Genomic DNA, 21,596 nt, shown 5'->3' with positions numbered 1-21,596 from the left:
CTCATTATTTTTTCTTGGTTGTAACCTTGTTATATGTTGTAGTCACAAAAATAATTTGACCTATTCTGTGGTTGTTGACAGTAAAGTTACACGTCAAATGATGTAGCATGTCACTATATCACAGAATCACAGAATGGTTGAGGTTGGAAAAGTTCTCTGGAGGTCATCCAGTCCAATCCCCCACTAAAGTAGACCCACCTAGAGCTGGTTGCCCAGTATCATGTCCAGACAGGTTTTGAGTATCTCCAAGGTGAGAGACTCTACCACTTCTCTGTACAACTTGTACCCAGAAATCAGTCACCCTCTCAAAGAAAAGAGTGCTTCTTGATGTTCAGAGGAACCTCCCTGCATTTCAGTTTCTGCTCATTGACTCTTGTTCTATCCTTGTGCACCACTGAAAAGAACCTGGGTCTGTCATCTTTGCACTCACTCTTCAGATATTTAGGTACATTAATAAGGTCCCCCACTGAGCCTTCTCCTCTCCAGACTAAATAATCCTGGATCTCTCAAACTTTGCCGGTATGAGAGATATTCCAATCCTTTAATCATCTTGGTGGACCTTCACTGGACTGTCTCCAGTATCTCCATGTATCTCCTGTGCTGGGAGCCTCAGAACTGGACACAGTGCTCCTGATGTGGCCTAAGTAGCACTGAGCAGAAGGGAAGGATCACATCCCTTGACATATCGGTCTGGATCCCTTTCCCCCCATTGCGTGGGGCGGCCCAGTTCTAGTTCCATTTCCATCTGAGGAACCATTTCCGACGGCTTAATGTGGATAGGGAGGGGGGACTCCAGCACCAGGGGTTTCTTCAGGTCCTGAGCCTGGAGGGGAGAGGTGCTCTCCCCTCCCCCCACCCACATGGTCTCATGGCAGCCACAGAGACAGCACACCGGGCGTGGAGAGGAGGCAAGAGAGAGTTTATTGTTGGGGGGGTTACATTTATAGGGTTAGGAGGATTCATAGGTTAACCAATTACAGGTCACAGGAAGGGGTTAACAGCCAATAGGAAGGGGTTAAAAGGGGCCAATGAGAACACCTCAGGACATTCCTGCATGGGATAACACTTGTCATGGGGGGTGTTGGGAAGAAGAAGCATGGGTTTGCAAAGAGACCACAAAAAGCCATTTTAAGACATGTTTAAACAACAGTTTTCCCATATAATGCAGGTTTAGTGCTACATCTCGGCAATATAATTTGTCTAATGCAGCAAGGGCACACTGCTGTCTTGTGTTCAGCCTGGTGTCCAATGGCATTCCTCAGGGATCAGTACTCGGTCCAGTCTTACCCAATTTGCTTATCATTGACCTGAACAAAGGGATAGAATGCACCCACAGCAAGTTTGCTTATGATACAAACCTGAAGGGTGTGGCTGATACACCTGAAGGCTGTGCTGCTGTTCAGAAGGACCTTGATAGGCCAGGGAGTTGGGCAGAGAGAAATCTAATGAGGCTCAACATGGGCAAGTATAGGATACTGCACCTGGGGAGGAATAACTCCAAGTACCATTACAGGTTATGGGCTGACCTACTGGAGAGCCATTCTGCAGAAAAGAACCTGGAAGTCTTGGTGGATGACAAGGTGACTATGAGCCAGCAGTGTGCCCTTGCAGCCAGGAGGGCCAATGGTATCCTGGGGTGCATGGGGAATAATGTGGCCATCAGGCTGAGGAAGGTGATCCTGACCCTCTACTTGGCCCTAGTGAGACCATATCTGGAGTATTGTGTCCAGTTCTGGGCTCCTCAGTACAAGGCAAGGAACTACTGAAGAGGGTCCAGCAGAGGGCTACAAAGATGATTAGGGGTGAGGAGCATCTCTCTTATGAGACACTGCAAGACCTGGACCTGTTTAGTCTAGAGAAGAGAAGACTGAGAGGGGTCTCAACAAAACATACAAATATCTCAAATGTGGGGGTCAAGAGGGTGGTGCCAGACCCTTTTCAGTGGTGCCCAGTGACAGAATGGGGAGCAATGGCCATAAGTTAAAACACAATAAGTTCCACCTCAACATGAGGAAGAACTTGTTTACACTGAGAATGGCAGAGCACTGGAACAAGGTCTCAAGACATTCAAAACCCACTTGGATGTGTTCGTGTCACCTGCTGTAGGTGACCCTGCTTTGGCAGGGGGATTGGACTAGATGATCTCCAAAGGTCCCTTCCAACCCTAACTATTCTGTGATTCTGTGAACTCCCAGGTCCATTTCTGTCAAGCTGCTTTCCAGATGGTCAGCCTCCATCATATATTTGTTTTTATACACACACACACACAGGGGCAGAACTTCTCCTCATCCTTGTTAAGATTCATGAGTTTCCTATCAGCCCAATTTTTCAGGTTGTCAAGGTTGTTCCGGATGCCAGCACAAGTCTCAGGTATATCAGCCAATCCTCCCAGTGAGTACATCCCATGGGTACATCCAATCAGGGGCCGCAGACTTACATCTGTTAAGTTTCCTTAAGTATTTCCTGACATGATCATCTTTTACCAAGAGTAGAGCTTTTTTACTCCAGCCTTTCTTCCTGATCTCCAGGGTCTATGTTTTCTGAGGGACAATCTTTCTATAAAGACTGAAGCAAAGGAGACATTCAGTATCTCAACCTTTTCCATGTCCTGTGTAAGCAGGTCTCCCACCTCATTCATCAGTAAGCCTACATTTTCCCTAGGCCTCCATTTTCCCTAGTCTTCCTTTCATCACTTACACACTTACAGAAATCTTTCTTGTTGTCTTTAATTTCTCTGTCCAGATTCAATTCCATTTGGACTTTGTATTTCTTAACCTCATAACTGGATGCTCAGACAGTGCCTCCATATTCCTCCTCCATTACCCATTCTTTCTTTCACTCTCTGTATGTGTCCGCTTGTTTTTTGAGCTTTGCTAGAATGTCCTTGCTCATTGAAGCAGGCGTCCTGGCATTTTTATGTTGCCATATGACATATGTCCGAGTTCACATTCATTTGGATATGAACTTGGAGGAGATGAACTTTGAATATTGACCAGCTCTCTTGAGCCTCCCTTCACTACCATCAGACCTTCGTGACGCAGTCATCATCACTTTGTATTAGAGGAAAGGAGATAAATCAGACTGTTCAAGTTACCTTGGTATTACTCTGCTCTCCATTGCTGGCAAAATCCTGGTAAGAATACTTCTGAACAGATTAATACCCACTGTAGCAGAAGGAATTCTACCTGAAAGCCAATGTGGTTTCAGAGCCAACAGGAGTACCACAGACATGGTACCGTTTCTAATTACCAATGATGTGAAACAAGGCTGTGTTCTTGCACCAACCCTATTCACAATCTTTTTCAGCACGATGCTCCAAAGGGCCATGGCAGACCTGGATGAAGCAGGTGGCATTTGCATTCAATATTGTACTAATGGAAGCCTATTTAACCTAAGGTGACTGAAGGCCCACACTAAGACCTTAAATCATCTTGTTCGGGAGCTGCTTTATGCTGACGCTGCTGCCCTTGTCGCCCATACAGAAGTAGCTCTGCAGCTTTTAGCATCCTGCTTTTCTGCTGAGCTTTTTGGGCTGGAAGTCAGTTTAAAGAAGACATAAGTCTTCTATCGACCTGCACCTCAGGAAGTCTTCCATCATCCCCATATCACTGTTGGCCAATTAGAACTCAAATCAGTCCAGCAGTTTAATTACCTAGGTAGCTTCATCTCCTCGGGTGGTAAGATTGACGGAGAGATAGACAACAGGTTAGTAAAGGTATATAGTGCTTTTGGAAAACTCCATAAAAGAGTTTGGTGAAATAAACACCTGAAGAAAAGTACCAAGATCAGTGTTTACAGAGCCATTGTGCTGTCTACTCTTTTGTATGGATCCAAATCATGGGTCATCTACCGCCACCACCTACGATTCCTAGAACACTTCCATCAGCACTGTCTCCGTACAATCCTAAACATCCACTGTTCAGATTATGTGACCAATATGTCTGTTCTAGAACAAGCAGCAGTTATGAGTATTGAGGTCATGTTGCTGAGAACACAGCTGCCTTGAGACATGGCAGGACATGTCTCAAGGATGAAGGACCACTGCCTCCTAAGATCTTGCTTTATGGTGAACTTGCCACTGGCTGCCACAAGAGAGGAGCCCCGAAGAGGAGATACAAGGACTCCCTGAAACAACATCTCAGCCTTGGCCATATTGATCTTCATTACTGGTCTACTCTGGCCTCCAATCAGGAGATATGGTGACACACTATCTATAACACTGCTGCTTCTTTTGAGAATGCATGCAGGATCACTCTTGAGGAGAAAAGACAACGCAGGAGGAATCGTGTCTTGCCAATATCATCCAAGGAGTCTTTCTGCTGTGCCTTTTGCAACCGGACTTGTCTATCTCACATTGGCCTCTTTAGCCACCAGAGTGCCTGTAGCAAATGTGGATAGAGTCCTTCCCAAATCTTCGTTCCTGAAGCCTAACCATGATGATGATGATGAGCCCCCCTTCCCTCCAGGGCCTTGGGCCATGGAACTCTTCAAGTGATCTTTGAGAAATCTGACATCTATTCTCCTGTATTTGAGTTTTGAAATTTAAATGTAAATTAGAATAACTACTTACCATTACTACAGGAATACTGAACGGTACCGATATAAATTAAGCATTTAAATTGGACCTAGGTCTTTAAATTATTTTTTCAAATAATTTAAATATAATTTTACACTTTTTCTATCATAAATAAAATTGTCTTAAAGAGTCTTTGCAATCGTGCTTGTGAAAATGAGTTTACGTTGCATTCTATTTGTCACTGTATGGTGACTTATAGCAAAGCTAGGTTATTTAGATCCATGACACAACACTGGCACATGAGACAATGACCCAGAGGTATACTAGTGTTCAGGAAGAAACAGTTGCTGTAAGAATAACACTTGTTAAATCTATTTGCACTGTAAAGTCTGGATTATATCTGTGTCTTTATGAAACAATATGCTTCAGCCATATCTACTTTCCTGCATATTCAGCCCTATTCATGTTTGACTTCTTCCTTTAAAGGCAGTTTAGCCATGCTTCTGCTTCATATCTGCCTCATTTTCTAATACCATATCTCATACTTACCAAGACTATTTTTATTTTTCCCTCTCAGACCTTTTTCTTTCTAGTGAACTCTTGTTATTTTTATACCTTCTGACAATCTTCATATCCAGCTCCCACTTTGACTGTCTTCACTTACCCACATTCTTCCTGCTGGTTTGATTTCTCTCCTTTTCCTCCCCTGCTGGGTCATTGCTCATTATCCAAGTTTAATGCACTCTTTCAAACCTCTCTACCTCACAATCTGAATTTTTTCTTTTTTCTCTGTCCTAGATCCTGTATATGTATCATTCCACTTTGACACATATAGTCTCCTAATGGATTTGTTTTATTCCATTACAGAGTCATGATTTCCTGCCTTTGGCAGCTTCAGTCTTCCTACAGGTACTGACATTCCACATAGATAGAGTTAGACTCATTCTGAAATCTTCCCTAAAATGTTATTGTTTCCTCCTCACATTACTATCTTACTTCTTCTTTCTCCAAATTCAGATGCCCTAAATTAATTCCAGACTGATTCTGTTCTACTGAAATATTTTTCTTACAAAATGAGAAAACAAACTGGTATTCAGAGTAACTCTTCTTTAGGTTTGGATAACTTGAAAAAATATACAGAGATCTGTGTTAATAATTTATTTTTAAGGGCATCTCTTTACTGCCTACAAGCAGTTTGTATAATCCATAGAAAACAGACTAATATCTTATTATTCAAAACACTGTATCTGTTTTTTCGCCATTTATTTCAAAAGATTCAGTTAAAATAAAAGAAATTTCACTTCAGCTGAAGATATTTCTGAGATATTTCTAAGTGCCTATGTATTTTAAACTGCAAAATACATGTTTATATACTTCATCCTCAATGTGAGGAAAAGATAAAGTGTCTGTAGGAAAACAGAGAGATATGAAATGGCTGGGCAGCATACCATGTAGACTTAAATTGAATGGTTATAGTTTCATATATTTTCAATAACATTTTTGTATGGATGAATGGTTTCTGCATCCTTTTTCTATGCAAATTATTCATTTATTTCCAATCACTGGGCCAGCAAAAAAGTGTGTAGGAAACAGAATTATTTTTTCTCCATTTGGTGCTAATATCTATTTTGAACATCCTATGATAACTTGCACACCATTAGAAATTCAACAAAAAGATGATTTTAAAAAACAAGACTTGAGTAATAGAAGACACTTTGATACTTGCTTTTTGCATTATTCTGCGGAAAAAAAATATCGAATAGACTTTTTTTGCTAGTTTATAACATCGAAGGCAATAAGAAATAATGAAATTGCCAAGAATTAAAAAAAAAATTAAAAAGAGAATATCACAAAAATATTTGCTGCTTTTTATGATAGAGTATTTTTTTTAGATTGTAAACTTCTCCAATCAGGATGTATAATATTTTTTATTTTTATTCAAAACTGATTTTCAGATGCTATGTACATTAATGACCAATTGGATATAGATGATACCCATTGGACTTAAACATTCCGTGTAGTCCATGACACAGTCATTCAGTCCATCACACAACAACCCGTGAAGTATGAATTGGATACTGCCCCCACTTTAGGAGAGACCCTCAAGGCCATACAGCAGGTGAAAATTGGCAAGGCAGCTGGGGTTGATGGAATTCCACCTGAAGTCTGGAAACATGGGGGCCTTGCACTCCGTGCTAAATTTCACAAGTTCTTACTACGCTGTTGGGAACTAGGTGAACTACCATCAGACCTTCAAGATGCAGTTATCATCACCCTATATAAGAAGAAAGGTACTAAATCAGACTGTTCAAATTACCGTGGTATTACTCTGCTCTCCATTGCTGGCAAAATCCTGGCAAGAATACTTTTGAACAGACTAATACCTGCTATAGCAGAAGGAATTCTACCTGAAAGCCAATGTGGTTTCAGAGCCAACAGGAGTACCACAGACATGGTGTTTGTTCTCAGACAACTGCAAGAGAAGTGTAGGGAACAGAACAAAGGTCTCTATGTAACCTTTGTTGACCTCACCAAGGCGTTTGATACTGTGAGCAGAAAAGGTCTATGGCAGATGCCGGAACGTTTAGGATGTCTCCCCAAGTTCCTTAAAATGATCATCTCACTCCATGAGGATCAACATGGCCAAGTCAGATATGGCAATGCACTTTCTGAACCCTTTCTAGTAACCAATGGTGTGAAACAAGGCTGCGTTCTCGCACCAACCCTATTCACAGTCTTTTTCAGCATGATGCTCCAAAGGGCCATGGCAGACCTCGATGATCAGGATGGTATCTACATTCGATATCATATTGATGGAAGCCTTTTCCACCTAAGGCCACTGAAGGCCCACACTAAGACCTTAAATCATCTTGTCCGGGAGCTGCTCTATGCTGATGACACTGCCCTTGTCACTCACACAGAAGCAGCTCTGCGGCATTTAACATCCTGCTTTGCAGATGCTGTTGAGCTCTTTAGGTTGGAAGTCAGTTTAAAGAAGACAGAAGTCTTCTATCGACCTGCACCTCAGGAAGTCTTCCATCATCCCCATATCACCACTGGTGAATCAGAGCTCAAATCAGTTCAGCAGTTTAATTACCTCGGTAGCCTCATCTCCTCGGATGGTAAGATTGACGGAGAGATAGACAAAAGGTTAGCAAAGGCATATGGTGCCTTCGGAAAGCTTCATAAAAGAGCTTGGTGAAATAAACACTTGAAGAGAAGTACAAAGATCAGTGTTTACAGATCCATAGTGCTGTCTACTCGCTTATACGGATCTGAATGGGTCATCTACCGCCACCACCTGCGACTCCTAGAATGCTTCCATCAACGCTGTCTCCGCACAATCCTAAACATCCACTGCTCAGATTACATGACTAATACATCTGTTCTAGAACAAGCAGCAGTCACAAATATTGAGGCCATGTTGCTGAGAACACAGCTGCGCTGGGCAGGACACATCTCAAGGATGAAGGACCCTAAGATCGTGCTTTATGGTGAACTTGCCACTGGCTGCCGCATTAGTGGAGCCCCAAAGAGGAGATACAAGGACTCCCTGAAACAACATCTCAGCCTTGGCCATATTGATCAACATAACTGGTCTACTCTGGCCTCCAGTCGGGAGGTCTGGAGACACACTGTCTATAACGCTACTGATGCCTTTGAGAACGCACGCAGGATCACCCTTGAGGAGAAAAGGCAACACAGAAAGAATCGTGCCTTGCAGAATTTACCACCTAAGGAGTTTTTCTGCTGTGCCTTGTGCAATCGGACGTGCCTGTCTCATATTGACCTTTTTAGCCACTGGTGCACTTGTGACAAACGTGGGTAGAGACCTTTCCCAAATCTTCGTTCGCGAAGCCTAGCCATGATTCTGGAAACAACTCCAGATACACACTGATTAAAAAGTAATATTTCTGTGTTTCTTATTCATTGTTCAGAAGTAAACTCCTTTCTCTTATACTTTCTTTCCTCAATAGATTGCACATTTTCAAATTTTACAACATTTAGATACTCACTGAGCTCTCCAAAACTAGTGTTAACAGATACATTGATTTCCTGTTATACTGGAGGAGACACATTGTTAGTTTCTCTCTGTAACTCCAATGTAAAATAGAATTGCACAGCATGTACTTCATTCATGGATTGGGTTCTTAAAAATGCAAGTACTTATGTTTTAAGCAATTTTGATGCAGCTTCTGGATTTAGCACTACATCAGCTCAGATGCCAAGAAGGTAAGAAAATGCATTTTGGCACACATACAAATCCCACTTTGAATTTAACTACCTAATGTTGTCTGAGAGAATTTCTTCTGGCCTGATGACTTTTCTATAATGGAAGAGCTAAAAATAGGAAAACAATGCAAAGGCAGTGCACATATTTCAGAAACTGTGTATTTCTGGCATTTTCTGAACAAAGTGAGGTGTTCTCACACAAAAGTCATTGCAACAATTTACACAAATGTGTATCTCAAAATTTGTATCTGGTACTTGTCATAGAAAATGGGTCTATGATAACTTTATATAACTTCCTAGATAAGAAAACTCTGCACAGTTCAGGCAATTTGAAAGAAAAGGATTACCTTCAGTAATGGTGTACAAAAAGTTCAGTCACCAGGAGTTAAAGGTTTTATGATAGAGTATATCTAATCCATCCACATTATTCTTCTCAGTCCCTTAGTTCACACATCCAAGTTTTGATGGCGGTCATTCAGAGTAATTGATCTTTACATAATTAAAATTCGTGTTCCTTATCAAATATGCAAAGTGCTGGGTTTTTTTGGCTCTGAAATTATTCCACCCATGTCATGTAATCATGCACAAAAAACCCAAACACTAATGGTGACAATATTCCCATTCCTTTTTCTGTAAGAATGTAAAATTATTTTTTTTCCAGTAAAAACTCCCAATCTGAAAAATATCTCAGTTTCTTTTTCTTAGTTTAAACATCTTCAGACCTTTTCATTTGTTATTTGTCTACTGGTAGAGTTTACAAGATTATCTGCAGCTGTCATTCTCTTCCTATGACATGGAAAGACCCATTTCCGTAACAATTCTGTGTTCACTTATCTACTTCATCCTCTAATAAAGTTATTTACTGCCTTGCATTTGCACAACACTGTCTTCTAGCAATTTTAGGAAAAATCTCTCTCTACAGGCTTTTAAGGATGCTCTTCATTACGGTATTTTTAGAAAACCAACATACAATTCTGAATAAATAAGTACTCAGTAGAGAGAATTATTTATAACAAATAATCTCTGATCATGTGTAAATGTCAAGTTTCAGACAGACAATCCAAGTAATAACATACTTACCAATGTTCCCCACCTGCCATCCTTTTATTATTCATTATAGGTATTGACTTAAGACTTGGAATTAGAAATCCTCTTAAGTGTTTGAATACTATTGATTTAATCTACAATTTCAAGGCACTGAGACTGTTTTCATCATAATTTTATAGTCCCTTTATGATTTTTCACTGGAGTGGAGGAAATGTGATTCTTTCAAAGGAATTTAAAACAAATCACCAATACAAAGCAAAGAAAAAAAAGCCGAACCAAGTCATGATAGGCTTCTTTCCTGTATTTCCATGAAATTTAAACTTTGAATACTGAGAAGAGCTCAGTACCGTTTACGTATTACTGGGCAATTCAGATCAGAGAAGTCAACCAGCTCTAGCATAGTACTGAATTTCTGCAAATACCTCAAAGAACAGCTGAAGTTTATATTATGAAACTGCAAGTTAAAAACTGATATTGCTTAATTTAACATTTTCTAGAAATAAACTAGAAATACACAAGAACTCTAAAAAGTAAATTAAAATTTTGTTCTTTATAATTTTATAGTATTATTTTACCTTCTATGTGAGATCTTATAAAATTCTTTAGAAATTAATTACATTATTTAAATTCTAATTCTTATTAGAAGTACAGTGCTAATCAAGCTTGAGGTTTTATAAAATCTAAAATTATTAAGAATTGAGGATAAACTTTTTGCAATTTGATAGGAAAAAAATCACAATGTGATAAAGGTCAGTCACACTAATTTACTATGACCTCAGAGTATAACTTCATATCTGATTAAAAGTTATGGTCCTTAATAAAACACACTGCTATTCTTTTTTATTTTATGGGTTTGTCTGAACTATAGCTATCAGCAGAAACATGACCATAAAAAATACAAGTTCTAGTATGTGTAGCCATAATTGAAATGTGAATCTATACTATTAGAAGTAAAGTACTGTTTTCTTCACAGTGGATTAACAAGTTTTCTTGTAAGCACTGATGCTGGAACATATCCAGTATCAATATTTGTGATAGTTGCAGGAGTCTCAGAAGATCAAATGACCAGTGAAAAGGAACAAGAATTAAAGCTCTTGTTGACACTTTAAAAACTCACATGAAAACACATGTATCCTCAAAAAAAGGGGATGGTTTTACATATGTCAATACTAGTGAAATTTGCTTTCTCAACAATGAATTATTTGTGAATGGTAGAGTATCCATTAAAAAGGGTTAAAACATTTGCATATATTGAATAATAAATTTGAGTGAAGACTTTTAAGCAAGGATCAAGTGTACAGATAACAAAGTCTGAGAGTTGAACAAATGTAAAAGCTTTTGAAAATATTCTATTATATAGAAGGAGGAAAGTCAGCCCACAGAAAAGAACAGAAAAGACATACATTCATGTAATATGAAATTACCATGATTCAATGAGTTTTGTGCAAAATTACTTAAGCAGCGCTTAAATCTTAGGGGTTACTATTGGCTATGTTTGAGAGATCACATGTGGCAAGTGCATGGGGATTTTGGATGATTTGAGGAGAATAAATTCAATATTTGTACCTCAGTGAGGAGGAAAAAAGAAGCAATAGGAATACACCAGGAACAAGCATTTAACATCCATACATTTAATGCCTTTCTGTGGAAGAACTGAACAGCTGAAATTGGAGAAATGAATGAAAATTAGAATGAAATCCAGCAGAGGCAAGTAACCAAATCTGTAGTTTAAGTGGAAAAATTAATAAAAGATATCACTGTCCATTGCAGGAGTATTGGAGCTCGATGATCTTTAAGGTCCCATCCAACCAAAACCATTCTATGATTCTATGATAATCTGCAAACATATGGCATATGAAGTAATAACTAAGCAGTTAGAAGATTAGCAGGAAAAGTATCCCGGGGTCGAATCTTTGAAATACTGTTTTTTAAGTACTTTTACTCAGTACCAACAAGGCTGCCTCTGAATGTCTTTTATACCCCGAACTTCACAAAAGTTGTGACCGGTGTGAAGAGTTCTTTTCTAAAAATGAAGAAAACTTGAAGCTGCTCATTTCAGAAAAAGGATTAGATATGTTCTGTCCTCTGGGCCAAAAATACCCCCAATAATTAGCAGGTTTCATTAACAGAAGATCCTTTCCTTCAGAAGCACCTTGATATGCAGGTTAGGAAGGAAACTAGAAATCCCACACGAGAATTCTGCATGTTGTCAAAAAGGCTTGTAAGGTAAGTGCAGTGATCCTGACTGGAAAAGGATTGTACCTCAAGGAGTTGTTGATCTACATGTCAGTTGACTGATGTATGCCCAGGTCTGTGCTATCCTGCATATCCAGAGTGGCCTTCAGACTGTGTTGTGCTGCACAACTTCTCTGGCTGCATGATAAGCTCAGTGACCTCACTGTGGCAGAGGAACCTGCAGGAATCTCCCACTCAGTAACAGTGATTATGCCACCTGCACGGCCTTGCCCTGGACTAAAAGTGCATTGAAGATTTTCTTAAGCCCGCTTCCAGCCTCAGGATTGACTGACACTCTCAGGTATCTCATTTAAAGAATGAGTAAAAAAAAATGTAACCAATTTCTTTTTTCTCTGTTTCTCTGTAATGAATCTATGGCTACTTTAATTGCATTGCCTAAGACTGGATTGTCAAAAATCCATTCCGTAACTATTTTCTCTGATGTTAAGAGTAAGTAGTTCAGAGTGACAGCTGAAAAACAAGCTGTGTAATCTTTTTGTATATTCTGATAATTCTAGACAATCAGAATGTATATTTTGATAATTCTAGGTAATAGTAATCCAAAATAATTTTCACGGGCACCTGAAGAGCAGCAGGGTGTTTCTCTACCAAACTACATAAACAACATGATCTTGTAATTCTCACAACAGGGTCAGTGAGAGAAAAATATCTTCTAATGACTAACACTAACAATAAATATCTGACAAAACAGAAAAAAAGGGGATGAAACATCTGAGAAGTTTCTCCTGGTTTTTTTTGAGGTTTTATCATATGTTAAAATATTAATTACAAAATATATCTGATGCTCAGGAAAAAGGCGTTTTATTTATTTAACCACTTTCTATATATAAAGCTTCCAACCTTAAAACAAATCTAAACAAACAATCTCAAAACCCCACGAACCTCCTATCATTAGCATGTATAGAAAACATGTTTTTATTTTCTTTCTTCTACTTGGTTTATATAAGGAATTATTATAATTTCTCTTTTGCAAAACTTTTTTTCCTCTTCTATGGGAAATCTAATGGAATATAGTTAAAAAGTTATTTTCCCTTTTGATATTTTCAGTTTGTTTTCAATGGAGCAGGAAGAGTTGTTTCCCTATTGTTATATGGTAACAAGAGTTTTATTCTTTACATACATTGACTGTTGTTTGGAGAACACTTGTACTCTACAAATGCCCCACATCTGCAGTGCCCAAATATAAAATGCTTTTGTGACCATGTCCTTCCCTCTGTCTTCTCTAAACCTTCTGTTTCTGCAGTAGAACTTACTGATACTGTACTAAGTGGAGTTGTCTCTCAATTCCTTAGTTTAGCATGTCTTAAAATTATAATGAATTTTTATATTACGAAATTGTGGAGATCTGACTGTGAAAGCACGGTTTCCACTTTAAATAATTTCTATTGTATTTATATACATTTCTGCTAAAGCTTCCAGGAAGATAGATTTTTTTAGATTTTTTATCTCCAATATCATTTCAATATTTGAGAAGGTATTTGTCTGATGACTTGACTGTATCCCGAAATATTAACCTTGATCTGTAGCTTCTCTCTTTTATGTCTTGTATATTTAATTTTATTTCCTTTGATCACTCTTTCTTTCTCTTTGCTGATATTTTCTTAGTTCTTTTCCTCCCCTCCCATCTCTGTACTTTGCTCTTCTAAGACTCAATCACCTCCATTTTTGTTTAATCCCTTACTGTGCCACCACCTGTATCTTTGTTGTCATAGTTCTGATGTCTCTCTACTGGTATTCTTTTCATCTGGCTATCTGATTTTATTTAGCTTTTAGTCTTCTAAATTCTCTCCATTGCTTGAGTCTCTTTTAATCTTTCCTTAGTAATGCTTCTTGTTATAGCTCTTGATCTTTCAGAGCCGAGTGACAAAACTGGCAGGGACTATTGCTTATTAAATTTAAATTTAAAACAATAATAAGTAGTTGCTCTTTGCTGCTGAGATATGTAAACTATGTGATCAGAATTAAAGATGTGCAGCCCAGTAAAGCCTCATTTCTGCACCTGAGACATTCAGAGATTGCAATGGAGGCTTGTAGCTATTCGGAATCAGTGAGGGTAAGCTTTTTGACTGTGCATGAAATCACTTCTGCTTGGGAATTAATCCAAGAGTTTTTATGCATATTTGACTTATTCATACATTTCTGATGGAGAATTTAATTTGAGTACAGAGGCACTAGCTTAGAATATTTGATACATCATTAATGCCTATTGCCCCATGGAAAAGACAGGCTTCAAATTGAGCTACAGTTTTCCTAGATCACTTCATAAATAGCCTCTTCTCTAAGTGCATGAACCAAACATAGATGCAAATGTCATACCTGAAAAAATGACAAAGAAATTAAACATGTATTAGAAATGATGTTTCACATTTTAATGTAGATTCAAGAATAAAAACTAGGAAGAAGCATGAAACCAGATTTTAGAATATCTGAAATCCTACTTAGACTTCCTCGGTGTTTCTGTCTGTGTTTATGTATCAGTGTAAAGTTGCTTCTTGTTGTATGGATGTAAAAAAGTTTTACATCAGAAATCTTGTCTGCTTAATTTTTTTGACATTTTTGTGTGTGTGTGTGTATGAGTATATGTATAAAAACAAATTTATTTTTCCATAATCTAATTAGGGCCATGAATAACATTCATGCACATAGAAATGCCAAGAGATATTTGTTTAAGTTGAAGTTACTCTTTGAATTTTCCTTTTAAATTTCAAAAGGGTAGGAGAGACAACTTATTCAGCAGATTGATTAAGGTCAAGTTACTTTTGGCGTTGTATGATTCATTTCTCATCCCTTTATCAGACAACATCCACACCTATCCAAGCAATTTCTGAAGTTAAAATCATGAATGCATTTTTTAGATTCGTAAGTTCAAGAGTTTGCAAGTGCATGGAATTAGAAGATGGATGGAAAAAAAGTTGTGTGGTTTTAGCTTCCGTTTTCCACAAAATAGGATTCTTATTTTAAAATTGCTTTTAAAGTTTATTAGATATCATGCGGTAAAATTTCTGACAGTATAATTTTTGCTAACAAAATTTTGTGTTGATATTGATATTATGTGTCCCTTCCGCTCTTTACTATTCATATTCTTCAGAAAGAAAAAAAATATAATTTACTTTCAGGTTATATCATATTTTCAAAGATCTCAGACATAAATTTATCACATAGAAAACCATATGCCAGTCTTCAGTCTTCTCTAAAGGACAGAGTTCAACAACAGAAGTCTCTGAACTCATAAAATGGTGTAAAGTTGAATAAAAAAATGTTCCTGCTTTTCATTACAGCTGTTAGCTACACTCATTCTTTATCTAAAGTTCTCATGAACCACTATTCACAGACCATTTCATCACTTTATGGTTCCATCCTGGGTGATGGAGAAAAATATACAAATTTTAAAATCAAACATACTTTCACTCTGGTCCTTCTTTATTGTTGGTGTCTGAGTAGTTCAAGAACATTTTAAAACTTTTTCCCATGTTTTGTTCCAATTGAATCTTCCTTGGTTGAAAGAGACTTTTTTTTTTTTTTAATTCTGCATAATACCATTTGGTTGAGAAGTTTTTATAAATTTTTATTAAATCCAGCTATTCACAGTTATCAGTGATCTGCTTTGATTCCTGGGACACTTCCTCCCTTGTTCTCAGCCTTTCTTCACAGGGATCCTGAGCCAATCCAGTCTAATTGCTGTTCCTCTGCACACCTAACGATAGCACTGCAGGAAAACAGTGGGTGGACAGCTCAGCACTGACTCATGGTCTTAGTGAAGGTGATTGCTTGATGGATTAAAGCATTACTGTGTGTGACACACTGAGAGACAGAAAGAGAGAGATGAGTGCGAGAAAAGTCCCCATCTACTTCATTGTATTCTGAAATATGCCTCGTATGAAGGCTGGGTAGGTATAGGATCTCAATTCCCCACTTTTTCTGACATTTATAAAGTTTACGGAAATTAACTTGCTTTGAAATTATAACTTTTAGTTCATAAGCAAGTGTAGTTTTAAGAAAATCTGAAACGTTAAACATTTAGGTCAAAACTACAATTTCTTTTCTCATATAAATAAATAATCTAATAATAATCTAAATATATAATAATAATGAATATATATAATCTAAATGTAAATATATAACAATAAATAATCTAATAATAATCAATGACAATAACTTGTCATTGAAGTAATAATATATTCTCCTCACTTAACTATTTCAAGACGTGGCCTACTCCTAATCAAATAGCGGTCTGTGGGTTTTAGGCTTAAATAAGATTTGCATCTCACTCTACTTTTACTTCTGTAATTATTCTGCCATTTGCAGCTACAGTAGTACAGTTGTGCTGCCATCAACTACATTGAAAAAGCATTCACAGGCACTTCACAGAGTTGTTAAAAAGTAAATGAAGTTGATATCTCAAAAACAAATTTAAAACACCAGTTGTATAAAACCAAGAAATGGGAAAAATGGTCAAAGGAAGAAAAAAAGTTATGTGACGAGGGTATCTGAAACAAAAAGAACATCTGTATGGTTCTGATTCTCTATCATTGAGTTATTCTAAGGAAGCCCTAAACTTTGCCTATGCTAAGCCATAATATTAAGGCCGAAAAACATTAAACATTGCAAGTATTGCAAGGAGGCATCAGGCTGTGACTTAAAAGATACTTGAGGGGCAAGGTAATGCAAAGGCAGGAATTTGGGTTTCATAGTTCAAAAGAGTTCAGAAAAAATCTGTTTTCAAATACACAGTACTACAGAAGTCTGTTTCTTTGCTGATTTCAGCAAGCTCTTCATGCAGTAGGTGTTCTTGCAATATTATGTACTACAAACTAAAGCCCTATTCACAACACATCTTCTTTGCAGACAAATTAATTATTATCTGTTTTATCATTGGCATAATTATGATGAATGCATAGATGATGAGCCTCTTTCTACCCATTCTTGCAAAACAATAATTAGGATAGTTGAGAATTCCATCTAATTTTAAAAAGAATAAAACACAAATGTAACAGCAAGGATATCTCCGTTATAAAGATAATAAATCTTGGTAACTTAATCATATTCAAAATTAAAAAGCCTTTAAATTATGTAACACACGGGAAAGAGAAGATAATATTCTCATTAGTGACAGTTGGAAAGGAACTATTTATTACTTGACTGTTTCCTTGAGGGGATTCTTACAAGAAGAAAGCATGTTTAATTGAAACTGCCAAAATCAATAGAGAAAAAAACAACTATTGTGTTCTTTATGTTGAAATAAATCTAGAGAAAACACTTTAGATGCAGGTCTAAGCTCTTTACAACAAAAATGGCACAGCAAAACAAAAATGTTGTACTCCAGAAGTTATAGAGGAAGCTTGCTCAGAATACTAAGTGTGAAAATATAATGTATAGGAGAAAATTTTTCGTTTCTCACTAGACAGAGTAGAAGAAGATCTACAAGGAAATGTATGGATTAATTATTTTTACAATAAATATATATATGTTATTTATTTAAAAAATATGCAAAATTATGTTCTATTTCTATTAATTCCTTTTAGGACTAAACATATAAATAAATTCAAGAAAATTCAAGAAAAAAAATACTTTAAGGACAGGGATCTAGTCCCTAAACGTCATAGAATTATTTCAGGGTACTTATGTTGATATATATCACCTGAATAATAGGTGTGTTGAAGCTCCGTAAGTGTGAATAAGGAAAAATCTGCACTCTGTCCTCACTACATTGTTATACTTAGTGATACAAAATATTGCTAAACCCACATTTAGGGTTCTTAAGATGTGGAGTTTTGTGGGACCCACCACTTTGAGCTTGTTCCTGGTAAATCTTTCCTGGAAATTCCTCTATGAAACGCTCCATAGTAGTACCCTAGGATCCATGTGCTGAGTAGGAAAGAAGAAATGAGAACAACAGTTTGTTACCTTAGATTATTCTGATGGGTTTGTTCTAGAAATAGGGACTAAGAACTTCCAAAATTGGTTTGTTTTGTAGGTATGAACATTGTTCTGACCTAGGATGGACCAGAGAGATTTTCAGAAGACTCAGCCACATGGCTGAGGGAACAGAAAACAGTTCAAGCTAATTTGAGAGACCCTTTGTCACCTCAGCATCACAGATTTACACCCCTGGCTGTAGGAACCAGTGGTTTCAGCATGTCAGAGGAATCTCAAGACTTGTACCTCTACCTGTAGGCAATGTTGAGGCCAATTGCAGGAGACGCAGACAGTAATAGGCTAAGACCTAACCCATTGCATCCAATTCTTGTCCATCTTTGCAAATATAGATGTCTGTAGTCTTTTGTCCCCAAAACTCTTGTTTGAATGTTATCAGCACCAAAAAAAAAAAAAAAGGCAGAATATGAAGTAAATTTAGAGTTAAAAAGAAACCTATCTGTGAAATATCTGTGAAATCTGCCAGCACTAAGAAAGTGAGAGCTTCGAGGCTGTAAGGCAGAGGCAAGTGCAAAACTTGAGAGTAGTGGTAAAATCGGTGAAATTTCCATGAATTAGTTCCACAGAGCATTTCCAGATCCCAGAAAGCTCATCTCATTTGGGAAATCTAGTATTTCAGTTATATAGCAATTCCTCACTATACGATTGTGTATACTTTTAAAACAATTTTTGTATTAAAAATTTCCATCCAAATTAATGTATTTTTAAGATAAGCTAGTACACCATGATCTCCTTTCAGTCCTGTCTCATTATGAAATTAATACTTTCCTTACCACTTTTCTTTCAGCTGTGTCAAATTGATGGACAAAGAAAAATGTAATAAAAGTGTGGAAATCATACTTGCTTCTAGCCAATTACACAAAGCACCTAATCAAGAAAAAATAAGGTTTAAAAGTCTGACATCAAAGAACAGTCAGAGAAAGGCCAGCTGTGTAAACACTCTGTATAAATGTAGGTTTCTGAGTTTGCTTCAAATTAGAAATTCAGATCTTAGATATTATGTTATTCCTATTAGCTGAAATATTAAGAAGAATCTCATAAAGGCCCCAAAGCAAACAAACAAACAAACATGCACAATTCTGTAAACTAATTCTAATTTTTGACATACATTTACATTTGGCAATATTGGAAACTGTTTTTCAAGCCCTTGTTCTAATGGTGATTACACAAATGATAACCCAAGCTGACACTCCCCCAAGCATCTGACAAACTGACATTGACAGTATTGTAAGCTGCAATATTGCAACTGTCTGCAGGAAAGTAACACAATATCTACAAAGCCAGCCCTGCTCCAGTTTTCAGTGTCAGATCTACTCATCGTTCTATTCTAAAGAAATACTTTTTTTTAAACCAAAAGTTATCACAAGACAAATATTATCTAATTGTTCGCAGACAAAACCAAATAGTCCAAAAGGATCTGAATTTATGTGGTGGTTTGAAAAACCTTTTCTCTGAGGTAGTAATGGTTTGCCCCACTGATAATACTGGACCAATCAAAAGTCCACATGCACCCTATGGAAATTACATACCCACAGAAACAGAAGAGAAGGTGGTGAAGACAGTTTAGAAGGTAGGTAGCCATGATCTGAGCCAGGAGGAAGCAGAAGGCCAAAGTGTCAAAGCTGGGCCGGTCCCGTAATCAAGAGCTGGAAGAGTTTCCTTACTGTCAGCAGCAGCAAAAGACACTGAAAGCAGCAATGTAAATATATATATGTGTGTGTAAATAAACCTTTGTAAATATTTTCCCCTTCCCCCAATAACAAATGGTTGTGTTTTGTCTGAAAACTCTCCACATGAGGTGAAGAAGATATCAAGTCCATGCCATCACTAAACCCTCTCACAGGGGCAAACTGTGGGAGGGGGGCTTGAACTTAGAAATTAGATTCTTGGGAGTTTCAAACCACCACATTTTTACAGTTGTGGAAAGACCATGCCCTCATTAAATCTGCCCAGTTCAGTAGACCAATATGTGTCTCATGGCAGTGTTACTTACTGGGCTATGCAACCTTTCAGCTTGTTCTTCATCTTGTTGCATTGGTATTAGTAACCTTTATTTAGAACTAACATTGAAAATTGCAATTATCCAAGAAAACAAGTGTTACAAAAGCAGACATGCCCGTGTTCAGGTTAAGAACAACAGAAAATTCATCACAATAACAGAGATAAGTATACAATAATGACACCTAGGACTTCAGATTTTCTTTTAACGTTTCTGTGTTACAACAACCATACAAATATACTCAGTGTTTGTAGGTCTGAATACGGTGAAAAATATTTTAAGAACATGTTAATTATTTTGGTATCACTTTTGCTGTTTAGCAGGTTTCACCGAATATTCTGAGTTGGAAAGGACCCACAAGGCTCATTGAGTCCAACTCTTAAGAGAATGGCCCACACAGGGATCAAACCTTGTGTTATTAGCACCATGTTCTAACCAACTGAGCTAACTCAGTGATTTTTTTACTTCATTCTTCTGCAACATCTTTAAAAGAATGGAATTAGTGATAACTTTAATTAATTTAATGACAGTAATACTTTAGGAAAACAGTCTTCTTAGAGAAGAATAGGAATCAGTTGTAGCTAGAACTTCAGTCTTTCATATGAAGTGCAAAATTAATGTTCTTATGAGCTATAGTAATCAAGGATCTGTGGAACTTCTAAGAAGCAAAGAGTCATTAATTCCAGTGTCTTGGTTAAATTATATTTTGAGTGAATCGGTTTACTCTCCAGTTCCAGTTAGACAGCTGCAGTCTTCATAACTTCTGCTACATTACCATAAATCAGCACATTCCAAGTGGTTACACTTCAGTGGAAGGGATTAAATTTTCATGTGTTTGGTTTGCAAATTGCTTTAGAAGTCTCTGAAAAAACTGTAGTAAATGTTGTGAAGTCAAGGAATAAAATTCCACCATGGGGTAAAATCTCTTCATTGAGCTAAAATAATTGTGGGATTGTTTTGCCTTTAGTTTTGGTTTTTTATGTCAGGAAAGAATTTAGTCCATGCTGAGTGGAATTTTCATGCCTCAAATATGTTTTAGATAGAAGGAGTTGGATTTTTAATTCCAGGGAAAATACTATACTTTCCTAAAGTATTTCCTCCCTCCACTGCAAATCATTAGATATGAGGTTGTCCTGTGAAAAATATCATTCAAATTCCCTCAGTCTCTCATGAATTAACTTTGACTGCTCAGTCTGAAAAATAAAAGAAGGTGAAGAATATTTTATCACTTCATGGTGTGACATAATACGTCAAATTAAAAATAACAATAAAAAAGATCTGGACTTGTCAGCATCTTCTTTGTTGATGTTCATTCAATTATTTTTACCAATTTGGTCCAACTCTAATTGTCTCTGTGCTTGAGTAAAAACAGTGGTAAAATCACAGGTGTTCAGTGCAAGAATGAATTATATATGAATTATTTCTCTGGAGTTAAAATATAATTCTTTCCTTATGCAGTGGAAGCAAAAAAGTATGAAAATACTTTTCATGTACTTCAAAAAAGTATGAAAATTAATTTGAATTAATTTTATATAGTAGGACATTAAAGCTAAGAAAATAAGGAATCTGTTCCCTATACCACATGCAAATATTATATATTTCCTTTTTTAA

The sequence above is a fragment of the Manacus candei genome, unplaced genomic scaffold (genome assembly GCF_025592945.1).
Source record: "Manacus candei isolate 608988 ecotype Guabito, Panama unplaced genomic scaffold, ASM2559294v1 h1tg000034l, whole genome shotgun sequence".
Classification (NCBI taxonomy): domain Eukaryota; kingdom Metazoa; phylum Chordata; class Aves; order Passeriformes; family Pipridae; genus Manacus; species Manacus candei.
The sequence above is the reverse complement of the archived record's forward strand: the minus strand, read 5'-3'. Positions refer to the sequence as shown.